Source organism: Amphiprion ocellaris, chromosome 23 (assembly GCF_022539595.1).
Source record: "Amphiprion ocellaris isolate individual 3 ecotype Okinawa chromosome 23, ASM2253959v1, whole genome shotgun sequence".
Taxonomy (NCBI): Eukaryota; Metazoa; Chordata; class Actinopteri; family Pomacentridae; genus Amphiprion; species Amphiprion ocellaris.
In genome coordinates, this window is record NC_072788.1 from 16,297,347 (window position 1) to 16,318,918 (window position 21,572).

Below are 21,572 nucleotides of genomic sequence, written 5' to 3' on the forward strand. Positions count from 1 at the left end.
GCCCCTGGACACACATAATTCACACATCAGTCCCTCAACTCTATAAGCCCCTTTGTGCTCCTCTTCTTCCATCTTTCTCTGCTTTCAATCTCTTCCATCGCTGTCATTTCACCTCTTTTCATCTCTTCACTGCGTCCCTTTTTTAAGTCACCTCCTCTCCTCCCCTCTCACACACACATGTATTTTTTCTCCTCTGCTCATTCTTTGTGGCTTTTTATTCACACAGTACAGAAGATGTCTGTTTTGTCCCTGTGCTGGATGCTAAAATCTGACCTATTTTTGGTGAAAGACTCTGAGGCATTTTTTTTTTTTTTATACCAAGGCCAGTCTACCAAAACTAATTGTATAAAATCCTCACTGCATCATCTATTGTGAATCCCACTGAGAGAATTATTTAAGATGGGTGACCAGGTTGATATGGATAAATGTTCCGTCGCCGCTAAGTGAAACCCGCTGCTCATCTCCGGGCTTTAGATGACAGCTCTGAAACTGAATTTAATTCACATGCACTTGAGGTTTTTCATCATTTGCCGCCACAGAAAGTGAACTCTCCTCACTCTGCTTTTTCTCTCAAGCTTATTTCTCCCAGTCACTGTGTGGCCATGGGAAGGCTCATAGCTCACCCATTGGGTGCTGTCCAACGGATTTGATCCCCTGCTCTGGCCGTGGCCATCTGTGTCCGTTGGCGTTGTAATGAGAGAAAACTGCCCGCTGGTCCCTCCTCCAATCCCCAGCCTCAGTCCTTGTGCCTGTGCATGAGCGCTGGATAACGGTAATTTGGTAGCAGCCCTTCATACGTACTACGACCTCGTAGCTCTGCCTCTGCTCATGCTTGCGTAACCTTGCGGATGATGAAAACCGGATAAAAGGATAAATATATATTTGGAAATGGAAGATGAGCCAGGCACAAACAAGTACTATTTTGCTGTCTCTCTGCTCAGTTAGGCTAAAGAGATAGGGGAAACATTCTGCTTATCCCCCCAGCTAATCCCTTTAGACAAACGCCCAATCCCTCAAAGCATGGTGCTCATTGCAACTCTAGCCAATGTACTGCATTGTCAAATGATGATTGTTTACAGTCCTATATTTTATTTATTTTTTCTTTTCTTTTAATAAAGCCTTCTCTCCTGCCACATTTCATTTGCTCTTTTCTTACAACAGTGTTTGGCTTTTATTTATGTGACAAATAGCAAATACCAGATGTTATGTTTGATTGGTACAAAAGGTCACAGCCTGTGCAGTTGCAAAACATTTATGGAGCTACATCCAATCCACTGTGAATCTTTAAATCTTCCAAACAAACAGCACAAATAAAATCCAGCACCGGTTGTTGGTGAGCTGATACCTGTGATTCTACAACTTCACAAACATTTGAAGCATGGTTCCCTTATATATTAAATATGCTCAATAACATTTCTGTATTTATTCAAAAACAATACTGTGGCATTTTGGGAAATATGCTTATTTGCTTTCTTGACAAGAGTTAGAAAAAAAAATCAATACCACTCTTATGTTGGTCTGTTTAATATGAGGCCACAGCTGGCAGATGGTTTGCTTAGCTTCACCTAAAGACTTAAAACAGAGAAAAACAGCCAACTTAGCTCCGTCTGTAGATAACAAAATCCACCTACCAAAAATCAACTCACTAAGATACCATGTTTCTTTAAAATGTACAACCCTCAATGTTTAAAGAGAACAATTTGCAGTATTAGAAGTGCTATGTATCTGAAGTAGGGGTGCACAATATTGGATTTTTGCAGATATTTCCACACTCATATGCATACACTACTGTTCAAAAGTTTGGGGTCACTTAGAAATGTCCTTATTTTTGAAAGAAAAGCATTTAAAAAAAGAAGAAGATAACATTAAAATAATCAGAAATACAGTCTAGACATTGTTGCCTTGATAAATGACTATTCTAGCTGGAATATAATGGAATATCTCCATAGGGGTACAGAGGAACATTTCCAGCAACCATCACTCCTGTGTTCTAATGCTACATTGTGTTAGCTAATGGTGTTGAAAGGCTAATTGATGATTACAAAACCATTGAGCAATTATGTTAGCACATGAATAAAAGTGTGAGTTTTCATGGAAAACATGAAACTGCCTGAGTGACCCCAAACTTTAGAACGGTAGTGTATGTACACATGCATTTATACTTTTCCACAGAAGTGCAGAAAGCATCAGATCTTCCTTGTAATGGAAATAATGTAGTGTCCCTTCTGTTAGAATCATTACTGCTTGGTGCAGGCAGACAATACATTGCTTTTAAAATGGACAAAATGAAACAGAACTGTAAACTTTCGGTGTTTTTTGCCTGTCAGTGTTCATTTTGGGCCAATATTTAAATTCTGTTTCAAAGCATTTATTTGCTAATATCATTGTGCATCCATAATCAAAAAATTGCTGTGCAGCTACTGAAGTTCCTTTCTTTTTTCTTTTTTTAATGCAAAGCTAAAATAACCCGCTCCTGGCCAGACGGTAAAGAGTCACAGGTGTTTTCATCCAATTCTCAGCAAAGAGAATAAAAATGTCTATTCCTTTAATAATGAATATGAACAGGGTGAACAAGTCTTGAAACTGACTTGTTCATATAAGTGCAAGTGTGTGTGTGTGTGTTTGGCTCAAAATCCCATAGTGGGTGCCTCCCCATAATAATGATGCTATTAAACCCTGCGCTTAAGCTGACTTTGCTTTCCCTTTCCCTCGTCCTTTATCCACCCCTCATTCCTCCACCTCTTTCTCTCTCACTTTTACACCCCTTGCCCCCTCCCACACACCTTCTGAACACTCAGTTGACCCGCCCTCCCCCCCACCATCACCACCACCGACCTGCCTCTCCACCCCACATACCCAATCCCTCCGTTTCTTCCCTCGCTGCATTATTAGTGCGTATAGCTCTCTCCTGGCTCTGCAGAAGCCATTAGCTGAGATTAGCAGCAGAGGAGCCAGGCTTCTCTCTCTCTCTCTCTCCCTCCTCTCTTTCTCTCACTTTATTTCTTTTTTTTTCTATCGGGCTAGCCGTAGCCGCCACGCTCGCTGAATGATTACCTTCCATTATAGGGCCTTATTGTGCTGACAGAGGCAACTTCAGACCCTAGCCTTGGTCATAAAGAAAAAGAGAGAGAGCGAGAGAGAGACACTCATAATCTTAGACACACTTCCCGTAAGTGTATATATATGTGTGTCGGGCAGAGAGAGAGAGAGAGAGAGAGATGATGGGCCTGTCCAGAGAAGAGGGAGGCTGAAAGGGAGAGGAGGAGAAGATAAGGTGAAAGAGAACTGGGATGTTAGCATTAGGGATTCGGTAGCAGGAAGTGGCTGTGGGGAGTGCAGCTCTGAATGTGAAACAAGGGGGAGATCTGGCAGGGATCGGCGCAGTTATTACTAACTGTTATTTGTTGATGTTTGATTGATGCCACAGTTATGCACTGCGGATGCCCGGAGAAGCCACGTGCACGTACAGGCACGCACGGCGGGGAGCGATGTCACCCTTCCTCGGCGAGGTTTGAGGCGCCATCCCTGAAACCAAGAAGCATCCACGCCCTCTCAGGCTGCACCTTTCAGCTGCAGGAGTCCACAGCACAAAACACACACTAAAAAAATACCGCAGAGAGGGTGACAAATCAACTGTCATTTTTGTTATTTAGAATATCCAAAAAAAAGAAATAAAAAAACTTCCAACAAAACAAAACAGGCTCATTTCCTGGCTGCTGGCTGGGGTTGTTAGAGAGACAGAGAAAGATAGAAAAAAAAAACACAGTGAGAGGAATTTTGTCACTTGACTGGAACAAGACGAGGATGGAATATCAATCATTTCTCTCATTTTCTACCCCCTTTCTCCCCTTTTTTGTTGTGACTTCCCTCTATGTCTAAACGCAGAGGATGCTCCCTGTTGACAGCTGTTTCTTGCCCACCAGGCCTGCTGTGAATAATGCACAGCTCATCCCCTTATCATAAAACATATTTTCTGAAATGTTTTTCCGGAGAGGTAGCCTGCTTTCAAAGGTTGTGGTTGGGGAGGGGGTTAAACAGTACAAATCTGTGTGATTTTATGGACGGCGTAGAGGGATTTCTTTCAAGTATTAACTACCCTCAACACCCCTCCACCACCACCACCACCCTCCCCCTCCTCTATCTGTCTGTCTGCGTCTCTCTCTCGGCTTCTTCTTCGGCGGTTTGCCGAGCTGCATTCCAATGAGCCTGTCCCAAAATGCCCTGTCAATATTCTTGACAGATCTTTAAAGCATGATACTGTGAAACTACAGAGAAAATGACAAGGAGCGGGAGAGTTTCACCTGACTTTAAATCTGTATCAGGAGTTTTATTTTCGCGGGGGTGTGGTGGAGGAAGATAGAGAGGGGAGAAGAGTGTGTTTGGGTGACAATTTACTGCTCAGCTCATGGTCACGACTACGTCCGTCGACAGCCCAGGTCCTCTTTACAAGGCCTGGATTAGCATGCCGCCAAATGTTCCCCACCCTTCTCGCTTTAGCGGCGATCACCTCCTCTGGGAGTGTGTCGGTTTTTCTCCACATGTGCCCATATAGGAGGTGACAGGTTGTTGCTGGCTTCTACGCCACCTCGGGCATTGGTAAACATGAACTTCCTATATTTGTACCCATACATTAGCACTTCCTGTGATTGCATCCCCTTCGTCTCCCCTCCCCCTCCAGATACATCACTCTCAATCACATCTACTCTTTGGATCTCTCCTCCCGTCTCCCTCTTTCTTGAGCCCCCTTCTTTATTTGTAATCTATTTTCTCTCTTCTTTTTTAACTCTCACCAATACCCTGCTATCTCTTCCACTTCTCCTTTCTTTACTACTTTCAATCTCTCCCCGGTCAGCCATGCTATTCTCTTTTTGTTTTCCATCTCGTCTCGCTTACTCTCATCCCCCCCACCCTCTCTCTCTCTGTCTCTCTTTCTCTGCCTGTGTTTCTCACCAGTCAATAATGAAAATTGCTTGCTACCTTGAATGGATTATGGGTGTGAGCAGGGGCCCTAGGTAGTTTGTTTGAAGGCGCAGCGGTGTCAAATGAAAAGGCCCGGGCCATTTTCTACCTGCCACAGGCCTTCTGCCTCCATCACACCATGCACACAAACAAACGCATGCTCGGCGAACAACAAACTCACACTGAGGGCGCACAGGCGCAGAGACACACGAATGGCCGCATGATGGAAACAAGCAGAAATAAACACACCTCGCTCACACACACAAACACACACACACACACACACATCTGATCAATGACAGCGGATCAAGCATCGCCACTCCTGCCTCCACACTCAAATGCTTTCTTGTACCTTTCTTGTCTCTCTGTCTCTCCTCCTCTTCTCCTTCCTCCCTCTCTCCCTCCGGTCATGTATTATGAATGTTGCCTAATTACGCAGCCCAGAATTCTTCATACGGGCTGGCACATTTATTTGTTTGCTTTGTATCTCTTTGCCTCTCTCTTGTATGCAAAATCCTTCTGTGATAGACTTGTTTATTCTTTGGCTCTGCCTTGCTGAGATCAAACAATGAGCAGATTGAACAGGGACGGTGTGCGATTGATGGTCAATCCTCGGGTTGATAGGCACCGAGCAGCGGGATGAAGTGGTAAAAACATGCGAGCGGGGGCAACGTGTCTCGGCTTCTTGCGGAATCCCGTCCAAAGCACATATGTTTAGACTGTGAAGCAAATCTAAAAATATGTTTTGTTTTTCCGTTAGTCTGCCATCTTAATTATGCTGCCCGGTTTGCTGAGAACCTGATCTGTGTGTGTACATCTGAGATTCAACATACTGCCACTGTTTGCTCTTATGTATGATTTAATGGCGCTCTTTATTTTTTTTCTAATTTGTACTTTTTTTTTCCTCTCACTCTCTCTCATAGCAGTTATTTCTTTGAGCGGTGACTCATGACAACTATTGAGTAGACACACGTGTGGGTGTATGTTTTGAAATTCGGTCAGGCTCTGACTGACAGCTGCTGTGTATCGCTATTGAAAACAGAATCACATAAAGCTGTGCATATTGCATCTTCCTCCAGCGAGTGTAAAGTAGCTGCATCTGTTTGACAAATATGTTAAGACATCGTTATTTCAACATTGATGCGGACGGCGAGCGAGACAGCCCGAGCGTGTTCCTGAACCAGACGCAATCCGAACGGGGCGGCCTGTTTTAATGTCACATCCATTTAAACGCCCCGTCCATCCGCTGCAAGTGCGCAGATGTGAGCGTGCGTCCAGCTCTTGTGTGTGTGGGAGTGTATGTTCCTGTGCCCGTATGCGTGGATGCACACTTTCATTAATGTATGAGCATTCGTGCATGTGGGCTTTTTCTAAAGATCTGGATTTTTCGCTTGTGTGAGAGGTGGCTTCTTCCCGAGCTGTCCAAGCGATTTTTTTTTTTTTTTTTTTTTTTAGGAGAACCAAGACTCAAATTTAGATGGAAAACACAGCAAAGAGACGAAGACAGGAGCAGGCCTCTGTTAGAAGGGGAGACAGAATTACCACAGCTTAAGCACCTTGTGGGAGTGAGCAGTTTCTATTCACTGACTTCAAATATGAATTTCAACATACAGCAAATGTTCTCAGTTGATGGCCAAAGTCTTGTATAGCCAATCAGTGCCCTGAGTTTACTTCCGCGGGATAAAGAGAAGCTCCTAATCTCTGGTAATATACTGTACTAACTATATCTTACAGTAACAGTTAATGGGAGATATCTGTGTGTTTACAGCATCAGGTTTTGGACATAATAGGTGCTTCCCTTCTTTGCTTTTCCTCCTGTATAATTTTGAAATGCGGGGAAAAAAAAGAAGAAGAGAAAAAATCCTCTTAAAGAAAAGCAATAGCGCTTTCTGACGGAAGCCTGTGAATGCAAGAGGAGCTTTGGGGCAAAGATTTCACAGCCACTAATAAGCATTCAGCCTCATCTCCTCCTCTGCCTTGTGGTGACTTGGCTGCTAATGTGTGACTGACAAGCCTCGGCTTCTGTGTTGATTGGGGCAGTTTTGCAGTTTTGCAGGTTGGCTAAACACATGGCTGATGGACAGATCTGGGCTGCATGTGGGATGGGCGTGTCTTGTCTCGCGCACGCCAGATCATACGCACTTATATCAAAGTTTCGTCTCGTGTCGGCTACGCTTCACAAAAAGGTGCATGCTCCGCTCCCTCATTTTAATACTACGTTCGCTGGCTCGCATTGTGAGGGTTTTTGCTGAGACTGTGAGAAAGATTCAGTGGGTTTTAGCTATCTCTCTGTGATGGCCTTGGTTGGCTGGCTGCAGCGGGGAGCATTGGTTTTTATTTTGCCAGATTGCTGGGCTCCCTCTCTTGTTTGCCTGCTTAAATTAGCTCAGCAGGGACCTGTAGTTGCCAGAGTGATTTTTTTTGGTCAAGTTTTAACATTAATTCTCTCCATATCTCTCTTTCGCTGCCTCCACATACTCCTCACCACAACAACCAATCAATACCTATTAACTCTAAGCAGGCTAGAAGACGGGAAGGTCACAAGGTCGAGTGTATTTGAATCTATCGCAGGTTAGGCTCATAATGGTCGTTGCTAATAATCGCTGGTCTCAAATCAGCAGTGCTCCTAACCCAAATCAGCACCCAATGAATGCATTAAACAGGCACTAGATGAGAACACTGTATGTTGTTTAGTGGCCTATAAAAGCCCATTGAAATCCTCTCAGTGTTTGTGTAAACTCAAATCCGTATCTCAAGGAGATAAAGGCCCAGATCTTTTTATATCCATTCTTAGAGCCACTGTGTTCACATCCTAGAGGAAACAACAGCAAATGGCTCATTGATCCCATCTCTTTTTGGGTTCTACGTTTGAATTGCACAATAGGCCTGGGCAATACAGCTGAAAAATAAGTCACGATAAAATGTCTCATTTCAGTCCATATTTATTGATCACTTTCAATTATCTGTTTTAATGAAAAACAGGAGAGAAAAAAGGTTTATTTCAAATTCAACTGCTTTAGCCGATTTCTCAAGATACACAATCAAGAACTGAAAAATGAAAGAGACACATATGTTAAGAGTAATGGTACAGTATGTGTATGCAGGATCCATCCCTTCAGTGCTTCCTGTTTATTGTCTATGTGAAATGTGATGCTTTCTGGTTGTGTTGCTTTGCTTTTCAAGAGACGGGGCGTCATGTTGTCGTCTCCTCATTTGCATAAAGTTGAAGTCATGGCTACTTTATGCAAATGAGGAGCATTGAAAGCGGTCCGACTCCTCACAAAACCTTTGAAAAACTTTTAAACTAACTGGTGTTGATGTGAAGTGAGAACAGAAATAAGCCGGATTGCTTATTTCTCGCCTCAAATGTTTTCAGAAACACATTGTGCTGAACTGTTTTCAGAGATGGAGCGTCTATCGCCAGTAGATACCACTATCACTTAATCGCCCAGGCCGATTACACAACAATACACAATGGTTCCTTAACATTGACACCATCTTGTCCTGGTGTTCTGTAAAATCAGAAACATCTTGTGTTAAGCCTCCAAGCGCTATGAGGTATAGGCGGACTTAATCAAAGATCTTCCAATGAGTGAAGCATTGTTAATCTAGTTCGGATGTTGTATCTAGGGTAAACCCACAAAATCCTGCACGCGCTTAAGACCTGCAAAACACACACTTAATGTGCCTACACAGATGTCCTTTAGTGAGTGCACATGTAATTACGCACAAACAAATATAAAAGGCCCAAATTCATTTTTAAAAAGAGCAAATGTGCATTTGTCTCTACACAATGAAAAATTCAATTCTCCAAATTACACAAACTGGTGTAAATGCTCCTATAATTAGCCGTGGTTTCCGGTTCATTGTGTCTCCAGCAACCATGGTAAGATCATGTCCTTGGTTTCCTAAACGAGGGATTTGTCCTAGACCAAAGAGAATCTCTACCAAGCAAATGATTGCGGTCGCTTCTCATTTAGCCGCGCAACACTTTACATCCCGGAATGTTATTTTATTCATGCGGATTCGGGTGGTCTCTCCGCTATCTCTGCCTCTCCGACTCTGTCTCTCTCATCAACCACCACCCCACCCTTCTTCTCGGCCCTCCGCCTGCTCTCAGTCGCTCTCGGCGATTGCGCTATAAGGACCGGAGCGAGGGCTCAAATTAATTTCAACTTGTTAATTCCCTTTGAAAAAAAAGGGTTAGGAGAAGAAGAAGAAGGAGAATTAAAGAAGCAAGCCAGGTCGCTGTGTGAGTTTCTAATTGCCAGGGCCCGGAATGTGACCTACAGATGTGAAATTCCCCACTTGATGAAATATTAACTAGATTGTAGGACTCGACGGAGATCGGCTGCACTGGAAAGCACTGTCGAGAGAGAGGGAAAGATACTGAAGGAGGCAGAGAGAGATGGTGGCGTTGCAACTCAACACTTCTGAGGTTGAGTGGGTCATGTAGAGGAATGTGGGAATGAAATGGAACTCATTAGCAGAGAGAGGGAATGACGACAGGGACCTTGTTCGTGTACGTGTGAAGACACCAGAAAGTTCCCCCAAGGTCTTACATGGCGGGAAAACCTTAATGTGAAACATACCGCTCATCTTATCTGTGGATTTACAACCCAACAATCCATTCGTCTTTCTCTACCTTGTTAGCACTACGCCTCAGCTCCAAAGTATTGCGATAAGCGGAGCGAGAGACATGAGAATTAGGGAGTGGATTGACTGTGATGAATGACTTGGTGGGTGATATTCTTGACAGATGGATGAGAAATGAAAAGTTGTTGGTGCTGAAAAAACAAACTCACTAATGGCTGATGATCACATCTGGATGGGCTGGTACCTGGCAAACATCAGTTAAATTAAAACGAACGCAACGACTCCTTGACAACAGCTTGACAAAGTCGCTATCAGAATTGCTATGCAGGACGGTGGACGTTTGCTGTGCTTGTCTTTCGGTTATGACAACGGCCGCCAGCTTTAACAGCAGGCTTATTCTACCACTGACATACCAGAAAGACGCAGCTTGTGGAAAAGGACAGTCACCTCAACTCTATTCAAAACCCCTCCCTTGGGAGAGCATGTCAGTGGTTAGAACCACTACAAAGGCAACATGGGCATTCAAAAGCACCTGAAATAATATTCAAAGGCAGACTTTTACACTTTGCCTCATGGTGATGTTGTGTTGCATGCTAACAAATATGGCCACCACTCAGTTTTTGTTTTTTTTTTGGTGCATTATACTTAGCTTATTGAGTTGTCATTTATGCCTGACCTGCTTTTCATTCTGGCCGAAGAAGAGGACCAGAGGCACAGCGATGGGGAAGGAGGGCTGGGGGACAGTGCAAGGGAGGCAAAGTAAATACATGGGGAATAACAGAAACTGTAGCCTTCTAAATAACTACCCGTCCAATGCCCCAAATTCATAATAATATTTTCTGCACTGCAGATAAATAAAACACACCCAATTTTCTTGTTAGCACAGAAATGTGGGCCAGGCAGCTGTTTTTTTTTAATCTTCTTTCTTTTAGAGATCTGATCGTATTATTCTAAGTTTGACTTGAATTGCAGCCCACCATCCAACTCCCCCATGACCTCTACCTCTCCATTTACACGGGGGAATAAATTAACTGGCCTGATGAGGGCCATCATTAGTGTGGTAGGGTGCTGTGCTATGCTGCTAAGCAGTTGGCTTTTTCTTTATGAAGCAGTGAATAGGGAGAAAACCTGTTTTGCAGAAACTAGGTACAGCAAAGGGGAAGCGTTTGGAAGCGGCCCAGTCTGAGGCAAATCCTGGCCATTGTTCTTAGATCAAAGTGAGAGAAAATGTCAATGTAATACGAGCTCAAATTAAATGGATGTTTTGTCTTTTTATGTGACAGCCTCAATTCTGGCCTTGAGTTTTGATGTTGGGTTGCCTTTTTTTTCTCTCTCTCTCCGAGCAATTCTGTTGTGGCTGGGTGACAGTAGGGAGGAAAATAGAGAAAGTGAAAGCGAGGGAAAGGAGGAGAGGAGGGAGAACAGCATCCCTCTTCTGTTCTCGCTGCAAATCCACAAGGCCGCAGGAAAGCCTATTCATAGCAAATCACAAACATACATATCGCTAACCCGACTTCATGCCTCGCTATTGATCTGACATCATAGATCCTTGATGATGCTGCACGTGATGCACAGCGCCGTTCTTTAGCGCTCCTCGCTATTATCTGTCACGCCTGTGTCACTTCAAATCAATAACCATCTCGGAGTCATTGACCCCCCCCACCACCACCCACACCAGCTCCTTCATGGAATCAGTGAGCAAAAACAGGTGCTGTCACCGGAGACTGAGAGCATATTTATGTGAGCGCAGTCTAGTGTGTCCACATGGCGGCTATCGTTCCCTATTAGCTTGGGTTGCTTCAATAGCAGCCATTCTTTCCCTCTTCCCTCTCAAAGCTCCCTGTTCTCTTATTTCTGTCCTTCTCTTGATTAGAAGGGGAGGGAGGGGTCACGCATACATACATGCTTTCACCTGCACCGTGAGCAGAGATGGGGGGTGTTATTTCAACTCAACACAGGATCTGTTGCATCTGCCAGCCCTGCACACTGCTCTCCCACCCACCATACTCCTTCATCCTCTGCCTCCGCTGGCTATCTCTCTGACGATTCTTTTATTCCTAGGATACCAGCTGCCGGTAAGGTGATAGGTGAAACGCGCACACATGCACACACACATTCTAGTAGGCGGGGGATTGATGGCGCAAGGGGCACTGGTACATTGGCACAGAGCTTGCAGGAGAGCAGACACAGGTGTCCGGTAATCATGCCTGTTTGACCTCTTTGTACCTTTTGGTTGGTTAAAAAAAAAAAAAAAAAGGGAGAATATTTCCTGCATTCTGCCTGTTTACTTAATACCTCAACAAAGAGCTTCATTGTTGCCAATCTCCCATGTAACCTGACCACATTTTTCCCTCCTTCTTATTCAATAAAGAGGGAACAGCTTGTAGCCACGAGAGGACAAAAACAGGGCCAAACTGAACTATGCGTGGATTTCTTTTTCACTCCTCCTCCAATGTTTTTCTGCATTATTTTGACTTATTGGGGAGAATTACCGGAGGGAACAGACAAGCCGCACTGTTAATTGTGTTTTTCGACACTCCTTTGCCCCTGTAACAGAGTGCCACTAGCACAGTGCTGGAGAGCAGTGATGGCGGGGACCAAAACAACCTGACGCCATTATCAAATTTCCCATTAGCTGCCCAAAATGGCTGCCCAGTCAACAACTAAGTAATGAGATCTAATAGGGATGGAGACGAAAATGAGACCTTAAGAGCACATTGTGGATCTCCGTTTTTTTCTTTCAGTCACTGGGAATAGTGTCAAAGAGGCGGTGAGAATGAGGAAAGGATCGGAGAGCAGAGAGACTGTTAGTTAAGTGCACTTGAAGAAGTGCCTTGGAGGAGAGGACTATTTTACATGCGGATTAGCGAGCATATCGCCGTCATCAGACAGTGATACGGGGCCTTGATAGACTATCTGTCTTTGATGCCTTCTGAGGCATGGGAGCCTTATCCCTTTCGCCTATCTTCTGTAACAGGCTCCTCAAACACACATACACACAGCCAGCCTTTTAGAACTGCTGAGATGGGGCAGATTGGATTGTAAGATGTGTGCGCTTGCCTGTGTCACTTTTTGTAAAGTACGCCATATGCCTTTCAAAGTATATGCAAACACACTGAATAGGCACATGTCAATATGCAAACACACTTTTAATCTCACACGCCGACGTCAGCCCAGGCGCTCATCTACCTTTAGACACCACATGGAAAATCAAGATCTTTGAATGCGGCACTGAAAGCCCCACAGATGTGCACGTTTACTGTTTCCAACACAATCCCTCCTCTGCCACTCAATAGCTGCATTGTGCGCTACAGCTATTTCATTTTACATTCCTACGTCAGACAAAATGAACACTGTCGGCTGAAAAGGAGGCGCCGCCTTTCCACTTTCCCTCCCTCAAACGCTATTAAAATTTTTGTTATGTTTTCCACTTTGGCCCCCTGGTGAAAATAACACATGGGGATTGTCTGGGCGCGAGCCAAACACACATAAATTTCAATATTAATTTGGTCGGCACCTCAGCAGCCTCCCCAGCCTCCTAATCTCCCACCGCATATCTTCATTATCTGAAAGTGTGCTTTCATCTTAATTCCATTTTCATCCATCAAACGTTGGGGAGGTTTGACCTTGCGTGATCTCGACAAAGATAGCGAGTTAGGAAGGGAGCTGGCGAGAGTGACAGAGACGGAGATAGGGGAGTGAGGGAAGAGGGAAGTTGGGAGATAAAGGGCCGAGTTGAGATGATGAACGAGGATGGAGGGACGGGGGACATGACAGGAAGAAATGTGAGGGGAGAAATACTTTCCACGCCATGTTACGAGATCTTTTAAATGTGTCAGTGTGTGTATGTGTGAATCTAATTTCTGATAATCCTCATGTTGGACCGGCAGTGTAATGTACAGACTCCACGTATCTCTTTCAATTCCTTTCCCATCCCACCCTTCGTTATGCATTCCTTCCCTCGCTCGCCTTGGGCTTTTTCCATCCTCCTCTAACCTCTCCCTTCTCACCGTCAGTTTATTTATCCTGACATTAGGGTTTAATTACTCATTTGTAGTAATTGTTTTCATAATTGTTTGGATTATAATTGTCCTATGCTTGTGTTGTCAGGAACAGGTGGTGGATTGGACCTGTAAGAGAAGTGTGTGTGTGTGGGTGTGTGTGTGTGTGTGTGTGTGTGTGTGTGATGGGACATACAGTTGGCACTCATTTGATCAAGGCAAAGACACGCCACCTGGTGGTAATATCCAGATGAAATGACGGACATGTGGGTGTTTCTAAAAGATGCCACGAGGACACAAATACAGACAGCAGCTACAGACACACAAGGAGACACACACTACTTATCCCACATGAATGATACATGCCCACGTGATCATACTCAAATAGAACGCCTCATTAGCGGATAAGCTGGATATGCTCTCTAACCTCCCCCAATCTATCTCGCTTCTCTCTCTTTTGCCTGTTTGGATGGCAGCCCTGATCCCCTAAATGCAGGTTATCTGTCATCAGTGACTCAGGATGGTAAATAAAGAATCATTTATCAGCCTTATTAAAGCCTCTACACCGTCTCTTTCATTCTTCCTTATCGCACCATTCTTCTTTCTTTATCCCCCTCTTCGCGGTCTGTCTATCCCTTTTGATCATATCACCGCTTTTATTCTCTCTACGCTGGCGTTCACTTCTTTAGATGCAGCATTTTAAGGCTCCTAAATCTCCCATCTGTGCTTGCGCGGGACAGGTAGCAAAGTAAGTGAGCTGCTGTGTCTCATATCCGTTACCGGCGAATGCGCAGTTCTGGCATTTGGCTGCTTTGCGCCAACTCCGGGCTGCGATGATGCCATGTCATGCTTTCTGCTGACACCCAGACCTGTGTCACAACAAGCTAATGTTAGCGCCAGCCCCGGGCCTGTCACAAACTGACAGTAGTAGGCCGCTGGTCAGGCACAGCTCTGCCAGCGCTGTGATGGATCCCTGCATGCGACACCTATACCCCTCCCCAGTGCCAGAACTGGGAACCTAAGCTGATGGCAGGGTGACATGAGAAATGACATGACAATGCCAAAGACATGACACACACACACACACACACACACACACACACGAAAGCTGACTTACACTCACAGACAGACAGGAGACACTTGCACATCTGAACGCACAGGGAGAGATTTCACTTGATACGTGCACATGTGCTCACACGCATGCGCTCGGTGAATGCGATGCCACTCAGCTATCAGAAACAAACCTAGTATTGAAGGAGTAAAAAAAAAAAAAAAAAAAAAAAAAAAAAAAAAAAAAAAGTAGGAAATGCGATCTCAGGATTGGCAGGCAGACTCTATGTAAGCAACACCGGGGTCAGGGTTTGGTTGACACTCATTCCCAGTGTCTGCCAGCACTCGTGTCAGCAGCAGCGGCTCTAACATGGCGACACAGGAGAAGGCCCCATCCATTGCTAATGAGAGGATGTAACATAATTCGCGTCTGACAGCCGCGGATGTTGATGTGGAAATCCGCAAAAATTTACCACAGCATAAATGGAAATACATTAATTATTTGGTTGACAATGACAAGCCTCTCTCTATGAATTATAAAGCTTTATCCCTTTTAATGTCCTTTTTAGCCTCGTGCTATCATTTACATGACACCGGGTTTGCCATGATAGTGTTCTTGCAGCAAAGCAGGGGAATCCTACAAAGGGTGTTATTTGTCAGCCTGAAGCTAATCCACTGCCACTCAAAATCAATGTGCCCCCCACACCCTCACTTTCAACTCATGCTAGCCCCCACCCCATGAATCAAATAAATAAATAAATAAGTAAATAAAATAAAACCCCACAATAAAAGTACTTCTCCTTTGGCATTCAGAGCAGGTCAGGGGTTGGGCTAAGCTTCTGAAGATGTTCAAACGCATCCCTCCAGAATAGTATCTCTGTTACACCAGTGGCCTAATCCGCCACTTGAAGAGCAATTAAAAGTTTAGCCCAGACTTTAAGAAAGTAACCATGTGTGATCTTTTTTTCAGTCTTTTTTTTCTTCCTGCGGGCCTGTCTCTCTGCATGCATGGGGTGCATGCTAATAGGAAAGCGCTAGCTGTGGCACTCTTCCAAAGGCATCCCAAACACACTGGGAAAAGAAAAGACTAAAGGGGGAAGTGGATGAAGGAAGAAAATGGAGCTTGAGATGGAAGGATCACCAATTTCTCATTTACTTATTATCTATTCCCCGTCCGTTGCGTTGCTTTCGTCCCACCCAACTCTTCTTTTTAATACTCTTTCCAACTCTTGCATCTCTCCCCCCCTCCAACTTCAATTCCCACTTCTTTCTTTTCAATCCAAAGCGGTTCCCAAGGCACAAGCTCGGAGAATTGATCCCCATAGCATTGGTTGGGAGGAAATTTTGTGCCTAGCAACAACTTTTTATGGCACAACCTCAACCATACAACACTGAGAGGCACCAGGGAGTTCATGTTTTGGGTTTCCCGCTGTCTTTTTGAATTTGCTAAATAGCTTTGTCCTACCGGAGCATATATATTTATACAGCTCTTGCTTCTGCCAAATGAGTGCAATAAAGGGTCAGCAAGACTCGAGAGAACGCCAGTGGACAAGCACTGAAGGACATTCAATTGATCAGTGTTCTGTCAGACCATAAAACGACCACATGGTAAAGTGGAGGCGTAAAAACTACTCTTACGCTTTCAAAGATGGACAACAGAGTGCTAATAGCATCATCAACTCTTAACGAGACTGTGTGCTGTGTTGCTCTTAATGTCCGCACCTCCTGCAATAAAACTATTTTTAAAGGTGTTTAAAAATGTTATTATCAAACGTTGTGCCCATGTGTATTGTACGACCCCCTGGCCCACTGACATAATTTTAAATGAGAAACCGGCATTCAAATCTATCAACATCATCTAAGTATGTAGCACATCTGCTTTTTATTTTCAAATCCATCATTGTGTGCACAGTTAAGGTGAGGAACTGCCCTTGTAAGCGTGGTTGTCTAAAAGGAACTGGAAAAAAAAAACAAAAAAACTTTTGTTCAAACTCAGCAGACTAGCAAAAGGGGGGGGGCACTCTTTGCATCTTTGTTGACTCTGAAGATAATGTTGGAAAAATCAGACGCTGAACTCGCAAGAGCCTCTTTTATCTTGCCTCTGTTTTTCTTTCTTTTCTCCTGGAGTCTTGGGTATTCTTTGGAAATGTTACCCAGCTTTCTCCTCTTCATGCTTTTTTTTTTTGCTGGAAAAGAGTGAGCTGGGAGGAATGCGTGTGGAGGAGTGAAGTTTGAACAAGACGGGGAACGTGAAGAGGAGCGCTGGAGCTTGACAGGGCCAAAGCTATCAGTCAGGCTAGAACATGATACCTGAGACTCCGCAGGCGGTTGCCCTAACAAAGCTGTAGCCAGCAACAGCACTTTGCCAACATTCCCACAACTTACTCAGCCCGAACCGAAACCCTTCTTAAAATTCCCCTGGTCATTCACGGGGGGGGGGCTTAACGCACCTGAGAGACCATCCACATACAGCCTGTCTGCTTGTTTTTGACTGCCGAGGCTTGCAAAGCGTCAGCGTCCTGTTCTTTGACATCGTAATCGAGTACAAGTGAGCAGCACCCAAATAGAACCTGAATCCACCTTGATCAAATTCCAATTGATTTCCAGTCAGCTCACCTTGAGGGCATTTGTCTCATTTATCACTTTAACATCAGTGTATCTCATGATCTTTGTAATTTGCTGTACTGGAATTACACCAAGTTTCTTGCATTTGCAAAGCAGCCAGATGAGCCAATTTAAGATCCCGGCAAGTATGTTGTTTGGTGTACCGTGGCTACTTGGCACTTTCTGCGTGTCTCAGGTGGCGTATCACAGGTCACTGTCTGGCTGCCCATTAAATATGAAACACGGCTTCTTAATTACCGACTGGCACTTTTGGCAATCGTGGCTGTGCTCATGTGTCGCTCCCCCTCTCTCACTCTCTCCCAGTCTCTTGTCTCACCCGCTCTTTATCTTTCTTTCCATCTCGCTTTACTCAAACTTCCTTCTCTGTATCCCTCCATTTCTCTTGGTTGACTGCAATAAGACACTAGCCCTGCAGTTCATGTTTGCTCCCCTTGCCCCAAGTCCAACCCAGCCACAATTACTTCCTGTGGTTCATGGTAATGGGTCACTGCCATCCGCCAAAGGTATTTACAGCTGAAATTACACACACTGTGTCTCCCAACCAGACTCACTTCCATCATTCCATTATCCTTCACTTTATCCAGGAGCTCTGCTGAAGGTGGGCTTAATTATACACCCAGATATCAGGAGGGAACGAGTTAAACATATCACACAGTCTCCATTGTGTGTCTCTGAATGCACTGCATCACAGTGCCTTTAATGAGTGATGTTGGGCGCATTAAATGTGAAGTGAGTAGAGCTCTGATAATGAGATCTTCCCCAAAAATACTTGACATTAAAGCCACTGCTTAGCCTAAACTGTGCCTTAACTGTGTTCTTAACTGGTGTCATTGTTCTGAGGTTTCATCAAAAGCCTGAACACTCTGCTTCTAAGCAGTGTCTCACCCATTCAAGGTTTGCCGGGAGATAAAAGAAGGCTCAGACAGAGTGCTGCTGACAGCGGCTCAGTGTTTTGTTTGGGGGAGGAGGAAATGAAAATCAAATCCAAGAGGTCACACATTATTGACATGAGTGGCACGGTCCTGTTTTTATTGGCTCCAGGTTCGCTCGAGTCAGGCAGCCCATGTGTTTTCCCTTTAGCATCCAGGAAATAGGCCAGGCCAAGCATCGGCCAGAGCTCCCAGTAAACCTGTGGCTTGTTTGCATTGTTCATTTTTTGGGATGACGGATTTGCTCAATCACCCATGGCTGTCACAGCTGGATTTCAATCACAGGCACACCCTAAAGAGGCCCTTCCCAAAAAGGGATCCCAGCATCTGGCGAAAATAAAGTAAACTAGTGCTAACTTGTAATGAAAGCCATACATTAAGAGCTTGGCTACTCTGGCAGGGCACAGCATGGGGTTTAGCCATGCAGTTCTGCCTGTGTCTATGTGTTCTTTAGTGTTTCTAAATCCAGGGCTATAAAAAAACATCCATCACATAATAACGTGTCAATAAACAGAATTGGTTGTCAAGTACTTCTTTAGAAATAATGTGGCTGTCCTTTAAAATTAAATGGCAAAGGGGTCATGTCATTTCATTGTGTTTGTGTGTGCACTAGTGTTCCGGGCTCCGTCACTGCTGAGTTGACTGGCGGCTTAGTGGACAAGAAGGGCAGGAGGTCAGGGTAGGAGGTAGAGGGGCCGCCGTCAAAGGGCTTGTACGAAGTCAGGCTTAACAAACGCATCAGGTCTCAAAATGACCAGTGTCTGGTGAGAAGGGGTCAGCTGTGCCACATCACAGCATGAAAAGACAGCGAGGAGGGCACTTGGAGTAAAACACCAACAGTCTGTTTTCATTTCTAAAACTTCCTTTGCCATTGCTCATGCATTACAATGTCTTTGTGGCAGCAAAACCGCAGTTGTCAACCCCAATTGTGCGTATATGCATGGCAGATAATTGCTAATTTTTCCCTGTGGTTTGGACTTGTGACGACTCTCAAAATGGTCCTCCCCATGAAAACTCATGAGAGAGATCAAAAGATTGGTTACAAGCAGAAAGCCATACGTGATTTCACATGGCATGTTGGACAATTCATTTTTCCCTCTCTGCTACTACTGAAACTCACACCTAGACACACCCGCACACACAAATACAACAGAAAAATGACAGAATGACAGAGAAAGAATCGCTTTTTATTTTATTCATTTATTTAAAAGACACAGAATGAAGGGAGCGAAGGTTGCTGTGCAGACGGTGGTTGCTGCAGATTCTAATCCAAAGCCTCCGGCGATCTCTGCATGAACTCCATTTCTGGTCTGCAAACAAATTAGCTTTTTTTTTTCTCTCTCTCTTCTATCTTGCTCTCCCTCCAGTGAAAATAAGGGGGGAAATTCAGGTGAATAAAATCTATTTGTTCATTTAACTTTTTTTTTCTTCCCGTCAGCTTCTTTTCTCTCTCCCAAACTCAATTTTCCTTCACTGTGTGCTAGCTCGAGTGTTTCTTTTCTTTGCAACGATCTCGCCAGCAATTCATTAGGCAACAGTCGTTTCATTTGTATCATTAGAAAATCGTGTTTCCCAAAGTGTATGGCACTCCACTAAATCTGATCCAGACAAAGTACTTTTTTTTTTTTTTTAGCCCCACACAAGCTGTGGGACTTGTTAACACACACCTCACACTAAATAAGTGTTTTGGAGAAATAGAGTATAACCAAGCAAACAAACAAACAAACTAGATTAAAAAAAAAAAAAAAAACACAATTTAATATCTTAACATCTCTTCAAGTGTTATTACACTTATAGAGAGCAGTTCTCCTTCTGGGCACCGGTTTTAATTATGCAACAAATGTTTGACTATCCAAGTGAAATTTGCATGAATATTTATACCAATTCATTTGTTGAGTGTTGATTGTAATTACATGGAAACATGATTTATTGCCAAGATTGCTGTGTTAGCCAGCCAGCCAGAGAAAGAGCAGAAATATATAAATAAATGCAAATTTCCAGACACACACACACACACACGCACAGCAAAAAGGCAGCCCATTTTTCCCAGTGGCTTGTGGGAAATTCCATTATCAAAAAGAGAATCTTGCGCAGTGTGTGTGCCTGGCAGAGTTTCAGAGGTGCTTACAGTGAGTTTCTTGGGATGGCGAAATAACAAAGAGGTCCACATCACTAAGGTGATCTGTCAACACTTGTTGAAAATGCTCCCTACATCTGTGCTTAACGTTCATTTGTAGCTCTTTTTCGAAAGATGTAGTTTCAGATGTAGAGAATATGTCGACGGAATGAAAGCTTGATGTGTTTTTTTGTGGCTGCCTCTGAGAACAGATGACAGGGTTGGATGCATGGTGTGCAAATCTGAAGCACAGTCAGTGATGACCGTGGCTGATAGCAAGAGTTTACCATCAGGTGAGACAATTGGGGAACAAATGGAGGGAGAAGGTAGGAAGAGGAGTAAATGTTTGAGTAATGGGCCACTGTCCTGTGTAATATTCTCATGATGGAACAAGGAAACAAGGAGGACAGAGGAAGGAGGTGTGTGTGTGTGTGTGTGTGTGTGTGTGTGTGGGGGGGTACGCAGAAGAGAAGGAGAACATGAGAAAGTGATGAGGTCCAACAAAGTGCAAGAGAAGATGTGCAGCAACCGAGGCAAGCTCTGACAGTGTTTGTATCTAATTAATGAATGGCATTAGCCATTTGTTATGCCATTTATTCTGGTAATGACCGAGCCCGCTCTTTCATTCCTCGCCTCATGCTCATTCTCTCTCTTTCATTCCTCCTCTTTGCCATTGCCTCTGTACAGCGCTCAGACAGGGATAGAGAGATATATATAGCGAGAGGAAGGCAGACCGACTGAGACGGTGAGAAAGAGGCCTTGGCTTTAATGACATGCTCTGTTACAGCTTAACACAGGACACTGTTCAATAATATGTTAGAACAGGCGACACATATTGACAGCGTGGACCCACAGCTCATCTAGAGAAAACCTTTCTTGTGTACGTGCACATCATCACATGCTGGTATGCCTATTTGTGTGCACTCGTCCTTGCCTTTGCGTCTTCGCTCTCTGGCGTCAAATCAGACCTCCTGCAGAGCTGAATGCTTGTTCACCTTGTCCTCTTTTTAGTGGGCAAATAAACAAGTGAACAAGGCTGGTGCATTCTTCCTTCTTTAGCTGTATTTAACACACAGGTTTAGCTAACTACCATGGCTGCTTGGTCCCCTGAGCCTCAACCGAGCTTGTGAAAGCCTCCCTTTGTAGTATACAGCCTCCTCCATGTCCCTTTAACAAGGTCTGTCTATTGAAGGTTTTCAGGGTGAGAGAAAAGGAAGAGCGTAATAAAAGATTTTTGTTGGCTATTGTGATAGAACAGATGACGTTTATTTTTAATTTCTCGGTCAGTGAAGCAGC

At 44.2% G+C, this 21,572-nt stretch overlaps 1 protein-coding gene across 6 annotated transcripts in view; it reads left to right on the forward strand.

Annotated features, from left to right (window-relative positions):
* Positions 1–21,572, forward strand: part of pcdh7b (protocadherin 7b) — a 111,310-nt gene that overhangs the window by 29,902 nt on the left and 59,836 nt on the right. The window lies entirely within an intron of this gene.